This window comes from Corvus cornix, chromosome 1 (assembly GCF_000738735.6).
Source record: "Corvus cornix cornix isolate S_Up_H32 chromosome 1, ASM73873v5, whole genome shotgun sequence".
Taxonomy (NCBI): domain Eukaryota; kingdom Metazoa; phylum Chordata; class Aves; order Passeriformes; family Corvidae; genus Corvus; species Corvus cornix.
In genome coordinates, this window is record NC_046332.1 from 63,423,151 (window position 1) to 63,445,929 (window position 22,779).

The following is a 22,779-nucleotide window of genomic DNA, read 5'->3' on the forward strand; positions in this document are numbered from 1 at the left end:
TTAATTTTCTTTTCCAGAAATCTTGCTCCACTACCCAAGCCAATGTGAAGACACATATCCTATTATTGATCTCCTTTTCATCATCAGAAATTGATGTTTTCCATTTAGCTTTTAAGCCACGTAGCCTTTTCTTCTTTATAATTTCTTCTTTTTGCCATCAGTTCTGTGGTAAAACAAGCACACACACACACACACAAAAAAACCCCAAAAAACCCCAAAACCACCACCAGAGCAAAACAGAACAAAATCATATCAAGCAAGCAAATGAAAAAAACCCAAACAATCAAAATTCCATGATAGTTGTGATTTTTATAATACTTTATTTTTTTGTTAGGCTATCAGAGTATTTGAATGCTAGGTCAGTCTCAGAGTAAGTTTTTAAGGATAATGAGGCCAAAGAGCCTACTTATCTTAATCAAACTATATTCAGTGTATAACATACTTAGCCAGGGAGGCAGCTGAGAGCAGCTTCCAGTCCTCCCTTTTTTGGCCCCTGTGAGCTGACACTAAAGCACCAATTTACATTCCTCCCTACTATCTGTCAGCTAAACAGTCTTAATATTTTATCACTCTAGTGTCCAGATGCCCCAATGAAGAAACAAATACAACTTTTCCTGATCTCTGCTTTTCTGAATAATGCCAAATACAAGTTTTGCTGGAGAGAAATGTTGCCTCTGTTTTTACTGCGTAATTACAGTGAGTGTTTTTACAATAGTCAAAGACGATAATAGAGAAAAATTGCAAGTGTATGAAGTAGATCTCACTTTTCCTGAACTTGACTTCATCAGTCAGCAGCTTTTCTTTACTAGAAGCCATAATGAACATCCTCTTTTTCTATTGTTATTATTTATGCTTTGCTCAGTTTGGTGTTCATTCGACTGACATTCATTCAGATTCTTACATACATTTTTATTGATGCAGCCACAGCTAAGAGGATAAAGATATGTGTCTGAAATGCTCAGGATGCTCATGCCAATTTAAACTTACAGTGTCAAGTTTTTCAGTGATTCTCTCCTACATACAAAATAGATAAAACAGAGAGACTTTCTACAGGACTGTACAAATAACAGCTCTACTGAATGAAGGATATCAAATGACAGCATTGTCTGAGACCTGCTTTTTCTCATGAAAGTTAGAAGAAGAAAGTTGTCAGCTTACCCAGTGGAGAGAAACTGTTCTAAAGCAAGATTCATCTCATCTTAATACAGATGTGTAAAAGAGACTGTTTTACTGACTGTGAAAGTGTCTATTTCTCTGCCTCAACAATAAATTATGATCGAAGCTATTTACTCAGACTTGAGTGTCTATGAAATACAAAGAGATTAAAATAATTCTACATCAAAGCATTCTTCTTATTGCAAGTGTTCATTTATGGATATTTTTGTCTTTGTTTTCTTAAAAATGTTCCAACATATATGTTTCAAGCCATAAATAAGATTGTGTTTACTGATCAGGAAGTAATTGTCTTGTTGAAGTCTTCACTTCACCCTTTGGTCCGGCATATTTCTCCTGGTTAATATCTTCACCCTCTGTGCATTATCTGTTTTTAATTGTTTTTCTAGCACGTCCTAACAAAGGTCTAGCTAAGTGTATGCTTATACTTATTGTTGCATGCTACATGTTTATTTTCTGGTATTTCTGGCCTCATTTCTCAAGAAACTCAGACTTCAATATTAATTATTTTCCCTCACAACTTGAACATTAAGGGCTTAACTCATCTGCCTAAACACAGAAGATTTTGAAATACTCTAGGTTACCTGAGATATCTCTACAGGGGTGAAAAATAGCATCTATAGGAGTATCTTACTGTCTGGGAAATGTATTGGAAGTCAAAGCAGGCTGCATAGGGAAACTAGCATGGCAGTAGTTGCTGATCTCTTGAACAGAACTGAACTCTGTTAGCTCATTGACTCTATTGCTATATAGTGAGTTCTAGTTTGCATTCTTTTCCAGTGAACTGGTTAGATTAGAAGTGTGGATTTATTCTTAATTTTCTTCCTTAAAATACAAAAAGCTTGTCTGCCAATAGAGTTTCTGCGAACTCATACTAAATACCCTCTATGGAAGATAAAATTCCATTTTTAATTAAAAAATCTTAATAAAGGTATCTATATGTCTATATATTGAAATTTTAAGCTCACGTTATGGTCAGTAATCAGATCAGTTTAGCTACCCATGTATTTCTATCCACTGTCACTTGAGTTGTAAGAATACTTTGGCTAGCATCTATCTGGTATTTCAGGGTGAAGTGAGGTTCCTATATGCCTTGTGTTGTAAATGCAAACCCATGAAACCTTGTTTGTTATCTCTGTAAGTCTCAAATTAATGCTAATGTCTATGATTAGGCAATTGAATTAAGCCCCAAGCTGAATTTCTTTCTGGATTACACTGGCAATAATGAAAGCTTCAACACTAAGTCTGCACACCACAGATAAACAGAAACCTAAATGTGGGTGCTTAGAACTCAGGTCCAGTCTTTATGCCATGTGTTCAGAGTCAGTGCAAAGTAGTAATCTGGCACTGCTCTCAACCTAACTATGAAAACTATGGTACTGTTTCATATGAACTTAAAGCATATTTTTTGCTTTTGAACTTTTCTACCTAAGCATGAGCAAACTCAGAGTGCATGAAACACATATGAACCCAAGCAAAAACTAGACGGACTTCTCAAGCACTTTTGTTGTTTTTATCACCAGTTTGTGAAGAGTCAGAACTGTTCACCTCAGTGGCTGCTGTGAGGTCCTGCAGCAGCCCACAGAGGTGGAGGAGCCTTTGCTACTGAGCCTGAGCTCCAAGACATGGCACTGTAAGTGGTTTTATTATGATTGCAGAACCACTTCACTTACACTAATCCATGATCCTGTTTCCATGTCGTAAATATGTTTCATGATTTATGTGATTATTTCCCCAAACAGTGGGGTTTTTTGTTTAAACACAACACTTCTAAATCACCCTGGGCCTTCAATCAGCATTGAATGGCTGCACAAATGCTGAGGTGAACAAGTCACTTCCCTCACTATACCTCCAACTCTCTGTTCATAAAGAGGGAAGTGTGGTATCAATCTCCTCTGCAGCGAGATCCAAGATTGACCAATAAAAGCAGTATGAAAGAATTAGCTATTACTACCATTAAGAAAAGAGTCCAGGAGAGTTTTCTCCCTTTTGGATGGCAAAAGTTGAATTTTAGGCATCTCTGTGGTGTTTTTCAGAATTGCTTAATAGTTGGTGAGATTTTCAAATGTACTCAGCTCAGATCTAAGTATGATTTCATTGAAGTCAATGAGAAAGTTCCTGTTGACTACAATTGCTGTTCTTTGATACTTACTGCTGAAGATGGAAGAATAAAAGTTGAATAACAAAACACCATGAAAATATCTTTGGCTTTTATATACAACTGATATATAAAATTAACATTTTTTTAAAGTAAAATGTATTTGAACGAGTTTAGCAAATAAAACCAGAGGGAATAAAAGGTAAACTTTTAGTATTTTAAATAATCAGCATTGTGAATATAGAAAAATCCAGAGAAGTACATAACATAGGGAAATAAGGATGTAAGACTGATATCTAATTATTCAGTTATTTGCCACATGGAAACATATACACATGATCTTCAGTCTTCCATACAGCAGTTTGCATTGTATTAGAGTGAAACATAAATTTTTACCTACAATTACAGTAAGTATGGACACTAGATCCACTTTATGAGTCTCACTGGAGAGAAGTGTGTATTCAGGTTCATAGAAAAGGACCCCATATGTGTAATTTTTGATGTTGCCTTTTCGTCCAGTTAGCTCAAGCAGAGTGTGAGTGTACCAACACACATGCATGGGTACATGTTATACACAAGTAGATGAGACCAGCTCTTTTGAGACTTACAGGAAAAGGAAAACAACGGCAACAATACAAGGTAGATAAGAAAAAAGATAATATAAGAATGAAGTGTTCTGAACTCCAGCAGAGACAAATCTATAGTAACTTACACATAGGCTTTTTTAAAAAGGAGAAAGCAATATGATAAGAAAACAATCAGACAAAACAATCAGGATAGTAGTGTAAGGGTGTCTGAGTACAAAAAAGCTGCTATGTAGTATGCTTAAAAAAAGTACAGAAGAAATTACATCAGAAAATTGCTCTTGAGAATATAACCCTAGTCTATTTTTACCATATTTACCATCATCCCCCACAAAGATGAACAGTGTCCTCATTATCATTTGTAATGTTGCTCTTAAGTAGAGGCAGCATTAGACATATTAATGTTTGGTTCTCCTTTAATTTATTATTCTCTTCCTACTTTAATGAGATCTGCTCTACAGCCCATAAAATAATTGTTATGGTAAACTGACTTTTTAAAATTAGCTACACACCAGTTGGTCCAGAAACCTATTCCTCTGGACTATTCATGCACGAAATACCTTTGTGTGAAGCTCTTTCCAAATGTGTAATGACTGGAGTAAGTCCAGAAGTTTTCCTGCAGAGTCTCTCTGCATGATTGCCATCGCAAGCAGTCTTACAGCTTCTTTTCCCAACAAAGTTACGGTCAGGGTTACTGCAATGTAGAAATGCTGACAGAGCTCTCATCCCCTGTGGAAGGTATCTTTTCAGCTTTATACCGGCTAGCACTTGTATTTCAATGCCTTAGAAAGCCTCGAGCAGCCTTGAGAGGTAGCAAGGGCGATCTAGCACTTTAGTAGCTCTAAAATCGGTACCTGAATCAGCTGCAGAGCAAAATACCATCAGCAGAAGCAAAGAGGGAGAAATATAGCTCCCTGCTCGCTCAATTCCCTGCAGTTAGAAGCCTTCAAATGAGACAGACGACTAGAGATGTTTACAGGAAAGTAGCTGAGCTGAGAGAGGGCGTTTGCCTCCCCTCGACCATCTTTATTAGGAGAAGGGGAAAGGGGCGGACTGGGGGCGGACCCGGGGTGAGCGGCCAATCAGACACTGCTGAAGAGTCTGAGTTACATTTGGCTTTGCCCGCGCTTGGAACAAAGGAGCTCGGAGCACATGTCTTTGGGAGGGGGGAGGGGAAGCTCAGAACAGGCAGCAACAATCCCCAGCAATGAAAACCACAGTGCTGCCATTTATGAAATTAAAGTACTTCCTGTTTAAAAAAGAGCTGGTCTAAACTCCCTGTTCTACCCTGCTAGGTCATAAGTTTCTGTTACAGAATTTTTACAGGGGATCTCAGAAGGGGGGAAAATATTCTGATTTCCAGATTCTCCCTGCAGTTTCATTAAGTTACTTCAGTGTGATTCAGCACTGCTCTCTGCCCCCCAGACCGTGTCCCACTGAGACAGTTACTCTGTCCAAAATATTTCCTGCTGTGAGTGTCAGTTTAGTTCACAAGCAGGGTTTACCAACAATACTCCACCCTAGCTCACCAGGAAAAATAAATCCCCAAACTTAAGGCAACTGAACTATATAATATTTTAAGGATATATAAATTAGAAATACTGAACAAAATTTAATGACAATGCGTGCCAATGGGTAAACTTTATCAGATACAGATACCATGTAAAAATGTGCATATGCAGTTCTGTTGTCACTCATTGAAAGGAGAATGCTTCTTGCTCTGCAATATGGAACAAAAGCATGGAGCTGGATTTATATCCTTGTGAAGGAGACAAAAGTCTTTCCGTTGCAGCTCACACATTTCAGCTCTAACAATACCTTCTGTAGAAGATGGTGGCAGCAGACAACCAGGGAGTTGATCTGACTGAGGCTTGAGCAGGCCTCCTAAATATCTGAGCATCTTGACTTTACAATCTAACAGCTCTACTTTCTTTTCCTTTCCCAACACAGTAATTTTTAGGTCAGAGTTGTGACTGAAGATAGCACAGAGAATGAGAGTAGTCTCTCCCTTCTGGAGCTTCAGCATTTGTATTGTTCTTAACAGAACAGAAATTAGCATTCTTAGAATTTTTTCCCTGGTGTTTTTGTTTGAGTTTTTCGCTGTACTGAAGATCATAAGTATATGTTTGAATTGATCAAGTCCTAATCCTTTTTCTAATCCACTCACAAAAGAACAAACCTAATACCTATATACTACATGTGAACAATAAGTTGTGCAGTTCAGATCGTGCCTTGTAAGACTGTTGCAACATTTTATAACATACAGTAGAATGTAAAATGAACACAGTGTTTGTTCATCTGGAAGCAAGGTCTCACTCCCACCCAAGCCAGTGCATTATATGTTACAATTCAGAGCTGTAGATCATTTCATGCTTGGATGTCTCATGTTGGTTTGTGTGTGTACACAAGATGAATAGAAAAGAGAAAAAAACATCCAAATTGTTAAACAAGGCACTCTTCTGGGGCCCCGTGTCTTTCAGCAATGTAAGACATGCTTTAGTTTTAACTCTATTCCTGAAGAAGAGGGAAAGACAGAACAAAGGATGAAACACATAAATGAAAGAGAACCCTTCATTTTGCACCTTCATCATTCAGGGGTGGTTGGATTTTCTGGACTGATTTAGGGGGAAATTTTCAGGGATGTACCAGCTGGCAGAACTGGCACAACAAAATCCCTTTAATTCTTGTTGAAATAGTCATTAGAGGTAAGGGTATCAGCATTTACTGACCATTGTAACACAACTCACAGGAAATAAAATTTTCATGCCTTTCTTGGATCTGGGAACAGTTTATTTCAGCAACAGCCTAAACTGCACCCTTTTTGCATTAAAGTTCCACAGGCATTATGCATTTTCCAGCAGTCAGAGCAAGTAAGACTCACCCTAATAAAAGTTTTCCTCTTATTTCTACTAGTAATGCAACTTTCTGGGATCTTTCTTTCAAAAAAATCATAAAAAATAATGGACTTGCATCATAGATAAAACAAACTGGTGTTTAGATTTATATAATTTTGTTCATGTGAATTTACTTCTCTCCAAAGGAGAAGATTAAAATCAGAGCAAAAGGTTTTTCAGGGATGAAAGTGTTAAAAAATTTATCCAATGTTTATAGAAAAAAAAAACCAAAAAACCCTAACAAACAAAAATCAAACCCAAAACCCAACCACATGGAAAAGCCTACCATGGCAAAAAAATCACCAAAACTACTTCTGCAAAAGCCCTAGAGAAACCTTCAGATGCTGGATCTGTAAACAGAGGAGAAAAAAAAAAACCCACACCCAACTCCCCTCCCCAGTACCATAAAATTACCCAAATTGTCAATAAACACAAAAATGCAGCACTCTTACCCAATAAGACACAAGTCAAATCACAAACCTCTGGAAATATTATGCAATGACAGTAAACTATCATCGTACTTCTAAAAACTGCCTCAAAAATGAAACTCAAATGAGTTAAGATTTTTATCATGTTCATGCAATGAAAGAATTGGTAAAGTGACTCGATGAGACATTTGAAATTTTCCTCATTTGAATTGCCTGAGCTTTGAAGGTTGTTTGAATGTATACAGTATCAGCCTTCTCTGATAATCTTAATGTTAAAATATTATGACTGGGAAAAAAAAGAGTCCATCTTTAATCCACTTAAAAAGTCTGTTTAGACGTAGAAAATATATCAAATATTCAATTATAAGTAAACATAATTTCAACTCATTTAAACTGGAGGTGCTCCTCCCCTCTCCGAAGCAAGGAACATCTCTTAACCTAATATAAAACTGTCTGATACATCAAGTCCATTCCATAGTCACAACCATCACAAGTTTATTTCCAGATGTGCTATCTTTTGCTCTGTAGGTCTGTCACATGGGATATAGGAAGACGGCTTAGAGAAAAACAGATGCAAATCTGGGAAGGATTAGGTTTCAGTATCTCCCTCTCTCATGAAACAACAGTTTCGTTTTCCAAGGGTGCAATTTTTCTTAGTTTCTGGAGCAAAAACAAATTATTGAACTTGAGATCTGAAGTTGTATTATCTGAAAAATAGGCACGATCCATCTATATTGTTTAATGTAATATTGACAAGGTAAATAGAAACAAGGTAACAGAAATTTGTGAATTAGCTGTACATAGTAGTACTACAGTGACTGTGACTTTTGAACAGCTATGCTGTATTTTAGCTTTAAAAACTTAATCCTTTCTATGAAAGGAAAGCTTAGAAAACAGCATTTAAAGAATTTTGGCACAGAGAGTCAGTCATAATACCCCAAAGCAGGATCAGCTAGATCTTTGCTTATGTCTACATAGACATGCCATTAAGTAATTAAGCGCTGGCTTTTTCTTGACACATACTGAGCATCTGAAATTTATTTGTTAAACCTGTGTAGATGATCTATGATGTTTTACAGTTAACAGTGCATTTCCCCTCTAGCACAATCTATTTGTGCTGTAAATTTCTGCTGCAGCCTCTGAGGATGTTTTAAAATTAGAAGGAAATTAGTATATATAGAAATATTTAAAATTAATAAATCACCAGGAAGGAAAACAGACTTGTTGCATACTTAGATGAAGGGTTTAAATTAATTTGAAATATTTTTATTTGGAAGTCCTTCCACTCAATGCTGGTTTTGGTCCTAGAAGAATGTATAGGAAAGAAAGGGAAAGGGAAATGTTATTTAAAAACACTTTAATTCATTACTTGTAAGAAACAGACTCACCATGGTATAATAGCAATATTTAATGGAGAGAAGAATGCAGAGAATAGTTTGTAATTTTGTTTGTGGAACCACAGAAGGAGAAAGAACCTGATGTGGTTTTTGCTAGAGTAAACAGTTAATGATTTATTTTATTTTTTAGGAAGTGCCTTGTTTATTCTTTTTTTCTGAAAATTCACTTTAAGTTTTCCAGAAAATACAAAGTGACTCAAATGTTTCTATCCAAGCCCCACCTCCACCCTCTCCCCACAAAAAAAAAAAAAAAAACAAAAAAAAAAAACAAAAAAAAACCCAAAAAAAAAAACAAACCCCACAAGCTAGTACTTATATTTCCTCTGAGGTTTCAAGACATCATACAGCGGATTTTCTAGGTAGCCTTTAAGGAGACATGATTAGGATGAGGAATGCCGTGGATAATGTGTTCTTTAGGAAGTAAAACCTCAAAAGCGAGGAAAATGATCCATTGTTTGACTGGAACTAGGCTTACACTGGGCATTATTAGCACTAGCATTATTTACCAGTCTGGACAAGATGGTAAACAACCTGATGTCTACATCTGAGAGACACATACGGACTGTTAAGACTATTGCACAGCCATACCCAAGGAAAGAACTGGAAGCAACATACTACCTTTCAAAATAACTAACCAAGCATGAAAAACAGTAGAAACTTAATTGACCCCATATACTTGTTAAGTCAATTTAATAAAATGCATTGAATTGTATGCCTACATTCTCTGAGAAGAAAACAAAAAACAAGAACTTCAGTGTGAGGTAATAAATGCAGACAAATGAGGAGGAGATTCATTGAATAAAAGATAAGGTATTTTATAGGCAAAACACATTGAAAGGAATAATTTCAGTTGAATTACTCATCTGTGTATCTGGGTTCAAATTAACTGTAGTCACTGGGGCTAAACACCTGGGAAGCTCACTGGAAACATATGTTCAGTTCGTAATTTAGAATTTTTTTTTTTTTTTAAAGAAAGGAATACTAAAATAGAAAATATTGCAAAGGAAAAGTACAATGTAAGCAGCAAGTGATTTAATAGTGTCTTCACTTAAAACATCAGTCAGCTCTGATTGTCCATAAATAGATTCTAAAGAGAGAAAAAAAAAAAAAGAGGGGAACATATAGTCCAGAAGAAGACAACACAGCTACCCAGAAGAAATTTTCCATATGAGAAAGTTAAAAGCCTAGTACTGCATAATATACAGTAGATCTGGAGGAAAAAGGTACCCTCTATAGCAGTAATGCATTAGTATAGCATAATTTGAACTCTCTTTTACTCTTTTACACTTTTATAAGTTAAAAAAAAAAATAGGAAAAATTCCTTCAGTCAGGTAATATTACCCATTCTGTGATTCTGTGGAATGAAAGGAAAGCAGCTGTTCAGATGAAACATTCCCCTTATGTTCAAGTTTTCTCCATAGACAAATCAAAGAGGGAAAACCTGATCAGTTTGCAGATGTGGTGTGGGGTTTTTTGTTTTGTTTTAAAATTTCCCTTTTTATTTTTAATTGTCCTGAACAATAGGAACATGAGAGAAACTCTACAACCTTAGTCACACATAGTATTTCTTATATTTTAACAGATGTCCTGTAAGCATCAGACTACTTGTTTATCTGTACACTCAGATTGATAAGACATTTAACTGCCTGCTGCCTGCTGTGATCCAAGTCTGGCCCTTCCATGAGGCACTTAGCAATTTATAGCAATAAATAAGAAACACGAGTGAACTATAACTGCTAAACACTGAGTCTTAATAGACATATGAAGTCAGCAACTAGAATGCTTCCAGTTTAAAACAATGGAAACCAGACTTAAAAAGAAACCTAAACCTTTAGAAGAAAACAAGAATATTTCCTGCCTTCATTCTTCTTAGAATAAAAACCATTCTGGTTTTATTCTAAAATTTCCAAGGAAAAATACCACTTTTTGTACTGCACCATGAGGCTGAGGATGCAGGCTACTCTGAGGTCAAACAGCAGCTCAACATTAATTGGTAGATCACATTAAAAGTCTATAAAGCAGCTCTGTTATCCAATTTGCTGAATGGTTTGAAGACATGGACTAGTGACGACATACATGACTCCTAGACAAATGTCATCTGCACCATCTGTGGACCATATTGTGCATCAGATGGCAGGATAAAATTTTCAATAAAAAAGTTTCAGAGCAGAGTTATGTTCCAGGGACTGTAGCCATGATCCTTGTAAAAAGGCTGCACTGGGCTGGTCATGCATCTAGGAAAGAAGACACTGGCATCCTGCAGCAGCCAGTGCGCATTGGACTTAAAGAAGTAACATGTAACCAGGGCAGACAAATGAAACACTTCAAGGACACACTGAAATACAACTTCAAGTAATAAAAATTGCTAAAACATGTAGGACTGGTACATTACAGTCCAGGTTGAAGGGAGTTGAATCTTTACTTACTAGCAGAAACATGCATGGTCTTGCTAATCTCTTGTAAAGGATAGAAGTCTCCAGTTAAAAGGTCATTTTTGTCTCTGCTGGTCTCTGTATTTGGTTTTCACAGGATCACAGAATCAATTAGTCTGGAAAAGACCTCTGAGATCACTGAGTCCAACTTTTGACTGAACATCACATCAACTAGACCATGGCACTAAGTACTTTCTTAAATACCTCCAGGGGCGGTAACTCCACCGCCTCCCCGAGCAGCCTATTTCAATGTTTAATCACCCTTTCTCTTAAGAAATTCCTCCTAAAGTCTAGCCTAAACCTCCCCTGGCACACCTTGAGGCTATGTCCTCTTGTCCTGTTGCAGTTGCCTGGGAGAAGAGACCGACCCCCACCTGGCTACACCCTCCTTTCAGGCAGTTGTAGAGAGCCACAAGGTATTCACTGAAGACCTCCTTTTCTCCCCACTAAACAAGCCCAGCTCCTTCAGCCTCTCCTCATAGGACTTGTGCTCCAAACCCTTCACCAGCTTCATTGCCCTTCTCTGGACACACCCCAGCACCTCAATGTCCTTCCTGAACTGAAGGGCCCAAACTGGACACAGCACTCAAGGTGCGGCCTCAACAGTGTTGCATGCAGGGAGAAAATCCCTGCCCTGGTCCTGCGGGCCCCACTATTGCTGATACAGGCCAGGATGCCACTGGCCTTATTGGCCACCTGAGCACATTGATGGCTCATGTTCAGCACCCTGAGGTACTTTTCTGTTGGTCAGCTTTCCAGCCACTCTGCCCCAGCCTGTAGTACTGCAGGGGTTTTTTGTGTCCAAAGTGTAGGACCCAGTATTTGGCCTTGTTGAACCCCATATAGTTGGTCTTGGCCCATTGATTCAGCCTTTCCAGATTCCTCTGCAGAGCCTTCCGACCTTCCAACAGATCAACAGTCCCATACAAATTAGTGTGGTCTGCAAACTTACTGAGGGTGTATTCGATCCCCTCATCATCCAGGGGATGATGGTCTATAAAGGCAATAAATTGATCCCAACACAGAGTCCTGAGGGACACCACTAGTGACCAGACACCAACTGGGTGCAGCACCATTCACCACTGATCTCTGGGCCTGACCATCCAGCCAGTTCTTAAGACAGCAAAGAATGCACCTGTCAACTCTGTTTTCCTATGGACTGCATGTGAGGGATGCTAATATTGCTGGATCTGGTTCCCCTATGGCAGCAGAATGCAAATCTGATCTTGACAATTCAGAGGCACTTCTGATGTCCATGATCCTGTGCACCTGAACAAAGTATAGCATCCATAGCAAACAAAAGAAAAAAAAAATTAAATATCAACAGCAATCCATAGGACTATTCATGGAAACAATTGATAAAACACATCCCACATTTGGGATGACCCCAGTGTTTTGTTTGTTTTTTTTTTCTCTTTTGTTTGTTGATTCTTTTTGTGTGATTGTCATTTTTTTTCTTTTCTACCCCTTACAATATTTCAAGAAAATACAATGGGAGATATTTTCTTCACTTCTGAAGGACAATATAGCAAAACATACTTGGTAAATGTTAGAGAAAGGATTCTTTTATGAACACCAGTTCATAAGCATTGTCTCACACTTAAGTTGATGAGAAACTCTGTTTTAAGTTTCTGCATTAATTGCAGTTGGAGTCAAATGTTTTGTACTAATTTCAAAGCCTCACTTTAATTAATAACACTAGTTTCAAATTTTGTTTCTAAATAGCCAAACGAATGACTTAGTTTACAATATTGTTTTAATTTCTAAGTGATGATAGAAAAGGCTTAATTAACTTCAATAGATTACAGATCAGGCTTTCAGTACCTCTGAATTCATGGAACTAAATTATGTGTTTATGTACACTCTCCATTGCATTCTGAATCTAGAATAAAACTCTTCAATCTAACAAAAAAAATTTTAAAAAATTTATGAGCATTTTAAAAGTATTCAAATGAAATGATTCAGTACAGAAATGAATATATGTTCTTCTCGCTATATGTTATTTGTTTATTTGCTGGTTTAATTACTTATTTTTATTTTAGGACTTGGAAATTCTCATTGTGAAAATAATTATCAGAGATTGGTAAACATACAGGGAAATTATTAGCCCTGTGAAAAAATTAAACAAATAAACAAACAAAAAACCTCTTATCTTATTAATAGCTGTCACAATAGGTGGAGCTCATCTGACTAAAAGTAGATGTTCTTCAGGGTTATAGATGTCCTAGTACTCATCAGAGTTGTAACTTCTTCTTCCCCACATTCACACACACACACACAGAGATAAATGTCTGTAGTCAAAAGGCATCTGCAGTTACACACTTAGATTTAGAAAACATCAACATCTGCAATACAGCCCTCTCACATATATTACAAATAATATCCCACTTCTAGATTTGTTGATAATATGCTCTCACTGGCTACATAGTCATTACTTCAGTTTTGCCAGGACCGTGGGTACCAATCAAGACTGTCCAAAACAGAGCTTTTGAGAGACATCCACATTCTGTTGTTGTCAGCCTGCAACCATGCATGCCTATCTTGATATCTGAATCATAGCAATACTTTAAAGACCTTGACAAAGACAACATAGGTTTTGGGGAAAGTAGAGTTGACTGACACAAAAGAGGTACAGATTAGATGAAGACTGCATACAGATAATGGCAGGCTTTAATGAAAATTCAGGATTGATTCAAGCAACATGATGCTTGTATGATCAATTAGTCAGGAATTTGTGTAGTGATCTACAGCCAGAAAGGGCAAAGTTTGGACAAGGAAATGAGGAGTTTCCGCTTCTGAACAAGGGTGGAGAGGCAAGTTACAGTTCACAGAGGTTGAAAAAGTGATGATCTAAGTGTATCAGGATGTCCATCATTCTGCTTGATAGTTGTGTTGGAGCATTGTTGTATTCAAGACACTCAGGCCTCCTCAGACTCCAGTGGAATTCATGAGGTTTGGGGAAAAGTTTCGCTTACAGCACATACACAGCAAACCACCTGCACACGGTTCTGACAGCCTAAAACCTGGACTGCACATTCCTTCTTCTTTGGAGTTACTTCCCTACTCTCCCCCCCTTTTTTGCATCAAAATTTCCATGATCCAGAACAACATTCCAACTGCTGTATAATACTCTAAGACATCATAGAGACACTTTCCACAAGAAGACGTCCATCCTGGTCTTGGCTACAGGAAGCACAAACATCAAGTGTAATATTTTTTATTTTCCCTTTCACTTTTCTTCCTTTCTTTACAGTCAAGTTCATCCCATCCTATCCTGTTCTCTGTCTCCTTTCTAAAACCCTCACACTTTGTGACAGCAGCCCCTGTGCATAATTACCTACAAGTGTACACGCTTTGACATCTTTGAAAAGCAGGATTTTCCTTCAAAATATGGAGGTACTGTCCACAAAGATAATTCACAGCAAGTCTTGAAGCAAGTCAATGCAATCTTTGGGACATATTTTGTTGTGCAAAACTGAATTCATGGACAATCTGATTTGTGTGAGGGTCTAAAGGAGGAAAAGGAGTGGCCTTTCCACTAAAGTTAAAAAGATTCAAAGACAAAGACGTCCTGTAGGACTAAAACATGTCACTTACACTGGGTATCCTGGGAGGTTTTCCTAGAGCAAAGACAGGTAGGAACAGAGAAAGACTATACAAGAACATTGACATCTGTTTCTTGCAGCCAGAAGGCTGAAATGCTACTAGAATAAAAATGGGGAAAAGCAGGCAAATCATATAAGAAGGAAAATGTGCTTATTTCACACAGTAGCAGAAATTAAATCTGGTAAAGAAATAAATTTCCTATCTGAGAAGGCCTCTCTGGTGAACCTTGCAATAGTTTTTTTTCATTCTCTAGTGGCATTATATGCACACCTCATGGAAGCAGAATGCTCTGGCTTGGAGAAGCCACATCCATCTGCACTCTGTTGTTCATCCTAGCTTTATCAGAGTGATTGTAGGGCTCTCTGTGGATGTCTACAGGGGTCAGTTGTCCCCAGTAGTGGCTGTGAAGGTGCTGAGAGGTCTCTCAGGACAGCTGTTTTGATGTTTGAGGATGGGCTAGGAGAAGTCAGGAGAGGTCCTCCCCCATCTGACATTGCCACCTGCACTACAGCCCTCTGCAGTATGTAGCAAATAGCCTATTGTAGGCCTACCATTTGGGGATTAATACAGCATAACTCCTCTTTGGAATGCTGAAGAAAGTTGGAGGTAGTTCTTGCCTCCCATATTACTTACTCTTGTTCTAGACAGGGCTCAGCAATCTGAGGACACTAACCCAGTTCATAGTGCTCAGCCTGATCTTTAGAAGGCCTGTTGGCTGGAAGGCAGATGTGAATTAGCTCTCACCATTCTCCACTGCTTATGAAGAGATAAAGATGACCCCCTTCTCCTGTAGTTCAGGCTCTGGTGTCCTGTTTTGAGGATAAGAATTTAATTGATTTTATCCAGTGAACATGTTGGTGAAGCCAACAGCTGCCTAAGTCCATGAGCAGCTTGTTGGATGGAGATGTGTGAGGAATTTATGAACTCGTGCAGATCCTACACTATAAGCACTAAAAAAACCCATTAAAACTGATGGAGGTCCACCATGGGAAGAGGTAGTGCTGATGTACCGCTGGGCACTGTGTGATAGATCTGCAACTACTATGCTATAACTTAGGCAGACTAAATCTTTTTATGTTAAGATCTTCGTTCCCCTTTCCTCCTCTGTGTATAGTAATTGTCTGTTGCACAGCAAGATTACTTGGGGGGATACGAATTTAAGGAGTTTTGCGATGTCTCTGGCTGACATATCCTTTCGTCCTTATTTGGTGTAGTGACCACCAACATGAAAACTACTGCTTGAGCTAATCTGTCTCCCACTGAAATCAAAGGCAGTTTTTAATACAGGGACCTTTGTAGAATAAAGATACCTTCAAGAAAAAGATGCAAGTATCACGAAATTTTACAAACTCCTTTCTTGACAGAACTGACAACTATTTACTTTTGGCAAAATACCAGCTCCACAGTCTCAGGATCTGATAATTTGCTATCTATCACACACAGGAAAAATGAGATGGCAAATGCAAGAGAAGGGCAATGAATTCAGAATAGCCCTTCTGTGCCCATGGTCTATTGCCATATTTATCCTAGCATAATCACAATGCCATAAACATTCAAAATACAAAACCACTGTCACAAATGGCAGCTTTAGGTATTCAGTAGATTCAGCAGCAACCAATCTCTAGTAAAGCCAGACAGACTGTTGGAAACTAGTCAGGATATAGGGTTTTGGTAGCTTCATGTTGTGAAAAATGCAATTTCATTCTCATTTCTGTTTGTTTTCATTTTTAATGATTCTTTTGGTTGGCAGTTGGTTGATTTATTGGTTCAAATACCCAAAAGCATCAGTGGCTGGCTGTTAAACAGAATTTGTGTAATTTTGGAAATGTACAGGCTGAGACCTCATTAAATCAGTAGTATCCCTTTTGAAATCATCCATGTCTACTCCCAATGCTAATGTAGTTGAATTCGTAATTATGCAATTGTTCAGGACTAAGGAATTACAGAGTCTGTGACTGCAAGCTTATAAATAGTAATTGTGCATTTGATATTCTAGAAATGCAGAGAGCCTCGATTTCTTAGTACTTTTCATATAAGAACCATATATTGACTGAATGCATATTTGTGTAGAATTATTGCTTGTAAATTTATTGAGTTTAGCCTTTAGCACAGTAATTGAACCATACACAGTAGGGCATCCAAGGAAAATGTAATATTAGCAATATACTTCCCTGCAGGCACATGTTTTATGAAGAAAATAAAAATCTAAAAATCTTAAATATATCTTTCGCTCATTTATCCACAGAGTTTGTTTGCTTTCTTTTTGAACCAGAGGGCTCTTGAATCAGTTGAGCTTCAATCTCTCTTTTTCACTGTTGTTCTGCTTCTAGGTTTTCAGGTTTTCAATATTAGTGATGGGTAATTTGACATGGTAGAGTATCTAGAGACTTTGCAGCTGTCAGCTGCAAACTTTGGAAGAGGTTCTGCACTCTGATTTTACATAAAGCAGAGATTTAATGTGGCTAAACTTGGGAATGAAAGGATTCTTTCTGGAGATCTTCAAAAACAGCTGTTTACCTGTTAGGGAATTTGAGATTATTTTAAAAGGTGCACCTAAATCTAAGGAGCACCTAAATCTAAGGAGCCAGAGACCTACAAAATATTTTATTTCCCTCAAAACCATATATATCTAGAGGCTCCAGAGAAACTTTTAAAAATTCTTAGAAGAGTGAGGTTTAGACTCACCTTGAGGCACAACTGTTTCCAGTTTCATTCAGTGTTGTTCCTAAAGAAGGAAGCAAACAGTGTGCTGTTGACTCAGCAAGTAGGTAGGTCTGGCTGAATGAATAGACTATCATAAATTTTGCTTTCTTAACACAGTACAGGTTTTTTTTGGGGTTTTTTTTTGGGTTTTTTTGGTTTGGTTTTGGTTTGGTTTGTTTGTTTGTTTTTCGGTAGTGAATAAAATTGTCATCTTTATGTGACTGCCTCCTTTTATTTTAATTTTTTTCCCTGGGGGGCTGAACACCACATGGTAGACAGTAATTATGCATGATCTTTATCAATAATGTAGAAGAACTTTCTATTGAAGATAGCTTAAGTGTCCTAAGAGTGCAAGATCATGCAGTAAAAGCACAGGGCTATGTCGTTCCCTGTCGTAAATAATACTCCTGAAGAAAAAAAATCTAAAAACCCCCCAAAATCAAAAGTACAAACACTGTAAACAGAATTCAAACTTTCTCTTCCCAAAAGAAAAGAAACTATAAACTTTCATTGAAACCACAAAGTAATATATAAACTTGAAGAAAGCTCTCTTAAACAATTTCCTTATGCAGTGAATTGTTTATGAGGAATGTAATTCTTTGTGTACTGTCTTTTTTTCTTTTTTTCCCCTTTTTTTCTTTCCTCTTTGCTATTTGGTAACACATAATTTCCTAATGTAGGCCTACAGATTATTTGCAAGTTATCTGTAGATAATGATTTTATAAGCATTTGATATTAAGAATTTAAGAATTTAGTAGTCAGAAAAAGAGCAATGTCAAAATAAAAAGGAGGTACTTCTTTGAAGGAATGTGAACAGCAGATGGAAGAAGTTCAGAGAAGAATGGTACAGCTTTGCCAGAATTCTGGATACCCCTTTTCCACAAGACAATAGTATCAAATATGCTGTGCAAACCTATGTAGATAGGAGGGTCATTTTTGTATGGTGCTAGAGAGATATGAAGGCTCAAACTTAACTCTCTTCATTGCTGCAACAGTTTAATACTTCCCTAATCGTCTATCCCCTTTCTTTCCTGTCTTTCTGCTACACTCTTTCTCCTGTTCTCCACTGTGAGAGCAACGACGTCAACAACCTTCATCTCTATTAGTACCCATATGACAAGATGTCAAAAAAGTCTACATAGATACAGAACCACACACAGATCTCCCACTTTCAATTTCCTGAAAAGGAATAGAAAAAAAATATCCCTTTCTATACCCTATGAAGGATGTGATACAGGTAAATATAACACAGCAACTGATTCAGGTTACTGTTGAAATCCTTGAGGAGGATAGGGGGGTTCTCAAGTGATATGAGAAAAAGCAAATTTTAGGAGGGAATCTTAGGAAATGGCTGGTGGAAATAGTGCCCATCTGGCATTCCCTAAAATGTAACCAAGGAACTTAAAAGAACTGTCCAGTTTGAGTAGGCATTAGAAATTCTCAGCTGTCTTAAGCTGATTACCATTTTATGGCAGCACAGCACTTACCTCCGGAAAACATCCAAGGCATTCAGGTGTGATGGCAGGGCAGGGCAGGGCAGGGCAGGGAAGGGAAGGGAAATGAAGCAAAACGAAGGGAAGCGAAGCGAAGTGAAAGGAAGAATCTTATGGAATATTGCAGTGAGTGAAATGACAGAACATGAGTTTCCTTTGCATAACAACAGGTTTAAATGCTAGTAAAATACTGGCTACTGCCTTTTTAAAATAATAATAAAAAATCCCACTGACTTTGGTATATCTAAGGTTTTACCAAAACCAGTTCCCAGTTTCGTTAACAGTAAAAGTTTGAACTCCTCAAAGAGGCACACATTCTAGCTGATCCTTTCTATACAATACAAAGGTGGAAGCTGACAATGAAACATGAAAAAAAGCTGTTTAGTGTACGACTTCTGACTCATCTCATGTTAAATCAGCTGTTCTAAACATTTTTCTTAGAGTGTAGAGTTTCAACCTATCTGATCCAAGAGGATTTTACCTGAGAAATTAAGAATGTATGTTTACTTCTGATAGCTATAGTAAACAAAACTTAACTACTTTACTATGCATTAATTTTATGTCTGATTTAAAGTACAGATCTCATCCTAATATCACTTGTGGATAAAAGTAAAAATATAATCTCAAAGCTATTGGGGCATTCACAATTGCATGAAGAAATGTTAGCTTTCCTTTAAATTTGGATTATGTGTAAAGAGATAGTAAACACATAAAAAGACACATTCTTAAAACTCAGATCACTAATAAATATTGTTATAGGTATATATTTAGACAGGAAAAGAAACAGTTATAATTCCCGTACAGTACTTACCCATTTTAACATTATCACATGGTTGTACAAACAGGATTATAACAAGCAAAAGAAAGCACTTTATTTAATGAATAAATAATCAAAAGCATTGGTGAGGATAGTCTTAATAATATGCTGCTTCATACATTTTAAAGTACATCAAACAACAAAATCCATAGTCCCAAAATTCCATTAAATAATACTGCATAATTATGTGACTGATAATATTTATGTATATATATATAATCTATATATATATATGTGTATATAATCATATCATTATGAGTAATTAAGGTATCTATTTACATGCCATGCAATATTAGAATGTGTTGCAATACCTAGGCACAACAGGTGGATTTAAGAATGGCTGTGGCAAAAAAAAAAGAACAACAACTTATTTTTGAAAATGAGGGACATTACTTCCTTTAAGTCATTTCTTTTCATAATATACAGTGAGAATTTCAGATCCTTTCTGATAGCTAAAAACATCCTAATTTTTGCTATTGTACAGTAAGGTAGCAGTATAAACTTAGACCTGTAATTAGAACCATGAGACGCTGCAGTTAGAGTAAGCATTTTTGCTTCAAAACATAGTATATGACATGCATGTCTGTGATATTCTTCTCATTGCCAACCCAGTTCTGTGAAATTCTGAGCTATTCCTACAAGAGGAGGCTTACTGCTGTGTTCTAAAGAAATTAAGTGCACTCAGTGTCTCAAAAGAGATGCAGATTATTGGCAGGATGTGGGTACATGTCAGCACAGAAGTTCTATTACTGTCCAGCAAAGTGATGTGTCTGCATCAATGTAAAAAAAGCCAAAAAAAAGAAAAAAAACGAAAACAGCAACAAAAAAACCCAAGCTTGTAATTCTTCATTTATTGGCATGTATTTCAGTTTATAAGTAAACTACATTGTGCTTTAAAAACCTGGAAATGGCATATTTACTTCTTCTCAAGCTTTATATACTACTGTATTGACCACTGTATACTAAAAGACTTGCTATTTCTGTGATTAATTATTGGACAGGTCCTGACATTTTACTTTGTAAGAGGTTCAATAAAGCCTGAAGGATCAGAATCTGGCCCTCTATGTTATGATCTTACTTTCAACTCAGCTGGTTGATAACAAAGTATTGAATGGTCTCTAAAAAGAAAAGCATTTTATAACATAAGCGGCTGTGTTAAATAAGGTATTATATTTCAGAGAAGTCAAAATGAAACTCAAATAATGCATGAAAAAAGGGTATCTCATAATTTTAAAAGGAAGCATCTACCAATGAGAGTCTCTTTTTGGAACTAGAGGAAAAGTCAGAGGTGGTTTTAGATTAGGGGGGAATTATATTTGATGGATGTGTCGACTAAGGTGGTGAGCAGGGCAAGTTAATAAAACTAATGTTAATTGAGTTACAGCTCAATTATCCATGATATACTGAGCTGATTCACACCTCTGGGTTATGTTGTATCATGTTTTCTGTATCTTAAAATGCCTTTCTGTGCTCTAGAATTGGTCCCCTTTTTGAAGTTTTTCATCACAGCAGCAATGATTACAGGCATATTAATTAATTAAAGTCAAGACTTTGGAACACAGTTGCACAGAAGTGTAATAAATGGGGAAAAATGGAGCTGTGAGTACTTAGTTGCTAAAGACTAAAGTCTGAACCGGCTCACATGAGGACATGTCCTGCACAGAACTCTCACTGCTTATTTGTTCATTCTTATGGCAAGGATGCATGCCATAAGAAAGTTTTGTAATCTGAATCAGATAAGTACTTTGTGGTCACAGGAAATCAAAACTCATTCTTCTGTCTGAATTGAATATGACACCACTGCTGTGCTCTCATGCCAGTAGCATACTTTTGTAACATATTTTGAGGTACTGCCTAAGGCTCTGTGTCTTTTGGCATGGCATGAGTTTGTGGCCTGTGGATCCCCTGACATCACCTACTTCTGTGTTCCATGATTTTCGCTGTGCCCTCTCTTTCATTAAAGTAACTAATGTCTCCCTTTCCTCAGAACATCCCAAGATTCAACTTCTGATCAATATTGCGTCTTTTCTCTATTTCTTTGTTTTCTCATGTCAGCTACATCAGTCTTTATCACTCCTGCTCTTTACTTTCTCACAGATATACATCCCCTGCATTTATGCCATTTATGTACCCAAAGCTTCCTAAGTTTCTCCATTATTTTAATTTATTCCATGATAAAGTCCTTAAGATTCCTTCTGATCTTGAATCCTAATAATAACTCACTAAGGTAATAATCACATTAAACAAGGAATGGGAATATAATTTTCTTCCTATCTACTTCTTAAAATTGATGTATACTGCATACTCCTAATTCTGATCCATTTATTTCTTTTTTAGCCTTCATACAGTGTTCCATAGAGTTCCAGGTGAACTCCAACAAGGCGCATTGAGTAGGCAATTCCTTTACCTAGTTCTCTAAGAAAATCCAGTACAACATTTTTCTTTCATATGACTTCCTCATGCTGTGGGGCTCAGTAATTCCACCATCATGCTTTCTCTTCAAGTTACATTGTCTGTAAAGGATCTCAAGACGGCATCTAATCCATGTGCTCCCTCTGACAAAGAACAAAGTATAGTTGTTAGCTATTTTTCCTTTCTCTTCTTCAAAATACCAAACCCATCTCTAGGCAATCTGTTCTAGTGCATCACTACTTAAACCACCAGAAAATGTTTCACAGTTCAAGTCTGAACTTTCTGGGGCTTTTTAAGCTCTATCTTTAGTAAGAGTTGGCACAGCAGAGGAATAAGTAGGACTAAATAACTATATCTACACATACTTTCCCTTTTCTATTTGGACAAAGGGCTTTGGTCAGTGACAGCAAAAACAGAGGACTATGAAAGAAACATTTGGCAAACCTTTTTAGCAGTCTTTTAAGTGTGTGCACTATGAAATAAATAAAGGACACTCAGTCTGAAGGAAAATAAAAAGCCAGAACTGACATCAGAGAGGCATTTGTATCATGACAGGTTATGAAAGATTTTAAGTAATATTTAGCCTCAAAGATAGTAAAATTGAATAGTCACCAATACTCAGCTGTCATCTCATTGGGTGCAGTGGGATTTTAAATTTTTTTTAAAGCTCATCATCTGATATATCACAGAATTCCTGAAGGGTTTTTCCCTTTTTTTTTTTCCCCGCTCTTTATTTCTTAGA